The sequence below is a fragment of the Chrysochloris asiatica genome, unplaced genomic scaffold, assembly GCF_000296735.1.
Source record: "Chrysochloris asiatica unplaced genomic scaffold, ChrAsi1.0 scaffold00028, whole genome shotgun sequence".
NCBI lineage: Eukaryota > Metazoa > Chordata > Mammalia > Afrosoricida > Chrysochloridae > Chrysochloris > Chrysochloris asiatica.
In genome coordinates this window covers 24,578,077-24,581,079 of record NW_006408546.1, presented here as the reverse complement: position 1 = coordinate 24,581,079, position 3,003 = coordinate 24,578,077, and the positions used below count along the sequence as shown (strand labels likewise).

General features: G+C 36.8%; 1 protein-coding gene across 3 annotated transcripts in view; it reads right to left on the bottom strand.

The window, feature by feature from the left end:
• Positions 1–3,003, bottom strand: part of GRM7 (glutamate receptor, metabotropic 7) — a 1,560,849-nt gene that overhangs the window by 631,627 nt on the left and 926,219 nt on the right. The gene's annotated exons all lie outside the window — the stretch shown is intronic.

Genomic DNA, 3,003 nt, shown 5'->3' with positions numbered 1-3,003 from the left:
GAAACTACCAGCTGTTCCGTGGGAGAAAGATGAGGCTTTCTGCTCCTGTAGAGATTTACAGCCTTGGAAACCCTGTACAGGGGTGCTATGAGTCGGAACTGACTTCACAGCACATAACAACAAATGTATATATATATATTTCATATGTTAAGAGACAAGAGAAAATGCAATACTCCAAAAGGCAACAATAAATAAATACGTTGGTGGTGGTTGTTGTTAAGTGCCTTCAAATCAGTTTGCACTCATAGCAACCCTGTATAATGTTTCTGAGGCTTTAAATATTCACAGGGACATAGAGATTCATCTTTCTCCCAAGGAACAGCTACTAGGCTCAAACCAACAACCCTGTGGTTTGCAAACCAGTGCTTAATATATGGAACATTGAGCTCCCCAAAATAAACATTGGAAGATCAAATTAAAAGAAACAGAAAAACAGAACAAAAGTAATTTTTAAAAAGCTACAAATAGAATTCCAGTTTGGGGACAGGAGCAGCAGAGACATGCAGGGGAGACTCCTTGGAACAGGCGCAAAAAAAAAAAGAACAAAAAACCAGAGAAGGCGCTTTGGTAGAACAGTTCCACAGCATTGGATCTAACATAAATTGTGGGGCATCAATTCTACAGTGTACACGCACTTATCTTCGCAGCACAGGTTAATGGACAGTCGGCTACGGTTTTATTTTTGGTTTTGTGTGGCGGTTTTTTTCTCTGGTTTAATATTGCTTCTGTTTTTTGGTACTGTTGGTCTCACTTTTTCCTAGGGATGGAAGCCTTCTCTCCCAATGTTAGCCAAGAAGAATCAGCAATTGTGGCCATAAAGCTGAGCTATAAGCCTACCCTATAATCGTCCACCATCTGCACAGGAGCCATTACCAGCTGCTAGACATTACACAGATTGCCAACACTTTATAAGATAGCCTGCTGCAGCTGAATAATAAGAGACAGGAAAAGGGAAGACTATCTCCAGATCACATCGATAAGGAGAAACTCAGTATGCTTAACAACACAGCAATATATATTAATTTTATCATTGAAAACACATATAACTGTTGAAAACGTCCAAGAAAAGGCAACAAATGATCTCAGCACATACCCAGAACCATAAAAGAGTAACTGAGACAAAAGAAAGGAGGCAGACATAGACTTCCCTTTAGAAGAAGAGCAAGCTTTGGATTTACCTGAGAAGGAATTCAAAAAAATGATATGGAGACAAACCCAATTGTTCCAAAGAGGGGTGGAGAAAAATAAAGAAGTCAGGAAAGTACTACAAAAGCAATCAAATAAGATAGATATAGTATTGCAAACAATTAAAAGCCCACATAAAGAGGTCTAGAAGATTAACAATAAAATACCAAAAATGGATAATAAACTGAAGGGAAAAAGAGTAGAACTGAAGACATGGAAGCAATAACCAGTGAGATGGAAGACATATCTCTCAATACTGCTAAGATAGAAAAGCAAGCAGAAAAAAAGGATATAAAAATCCGAAGAAAGTCTAAGATTCATGTTGGATAACATGAAGAGTAATAACTTAAGAATTATTGGCATTCTGGAATAGGAAGAATCACAGAAGTCCACAGAGGAAATAGTTGAGAATCTTCAGAAGAAAATTTCCCTAACATCCTGAAGGATGAGAAGATGAGCATTCAAGAAGCTGAAGAAACCCCAGGAAGGATAGACCCCAAAAGAAAATCATCAAGATATATCATCATCAAGCTCTCCAAAAATCAAAGACAAGGAGAGAATCCTAAAAGCAGCCAGGGAAAAGAGAAGTGTTACTTTCAAAGGTAAGCAGATTAGATTAAGCACTGACCTGTCAGCAGAAACAATGCAGGCAAGAAAGAAATGGGGAGACATATATAAAAACCTAAAAGAAAAACTGACAAGCAAGAATCATCTACCCAGAAAATCTGTCAATCAAATATGATTGTGCAATAAAAAATTTCAGGATAAACAGAAGCTAAGAGACTTTGCCAAAACCAACCAACTGCTTCAAAACATCCTAAAGGGAGTTCTTTGTAAAGAAAACCAACAAGAACACACAACAATGAGAGATTAACAGACGTGGCAACAACACCCAAAACTCAGAAGATAGATAGCAGAGTCCAGAACAGAAGAAAACTACAACAATGAATTCAGAGGACTTGTGAGTCCAATCAAAGATCAAAATCATAACAATGTCAATGAAGGGGAAAATATAGGAACAGAGATTCAGGTGGTGAGGAGGTCTGGTAGATTGCAGGATACAACAGACTGTCTTAAATGGAGGGAAAAGGTGATAGACCATAGGGTAACCTCACAACTTATCATGAAAATGAAGATCCAAGTCGAACAAGGAAACATTAAAACTAAAAAGAAACTGACAAGTAATAGCACAAAAAACATTAACTCAGCACAACACAGCATGAAGAACAAAGTAACGAACAGCACCTCAGGAAAAAAAAAAAAATTAACATAGTGACAGCAATTAATTCATACCTATCAATAGTTACACTAAATGTCAGTGGAATAAATGTACAAGTCAAGAGACAGAGAGTGGCAGAATGGATAAGAAAATAAGACCCTTCAATATGCTGACTGCAAGAGACACACCTTACACACAAAGACAAAAACCGACTAAAAGTAAGAGGACAGAAAAATATACCAAGCTAATTGCATTTAAAAATGAGCAGGAGTGACAATACTAATCTCTGATAAAATAAACTTTCAGGCAAAAACCAGCATAAGAGATAAAGAAGGACACTATCTAATTAATTATTAAAGGGTCAGTTGAGCAAGATGACATAACCATAATAAATATCTACATTCCCAATGAAGGAGCACCAAGATGCATAAAGCTAGCCCTACTAGAATTGAAACAAGAAATAAACAAATCTACAATCACAATGCGAGATTTTAATACACCACTTTTGAAAAAGGATAGAACAACCAGAAAGAAACTCAACAAAGATACAGGAACTAAACAACACAATCAATGAACTTGACCTCATAGATGTGTACAGA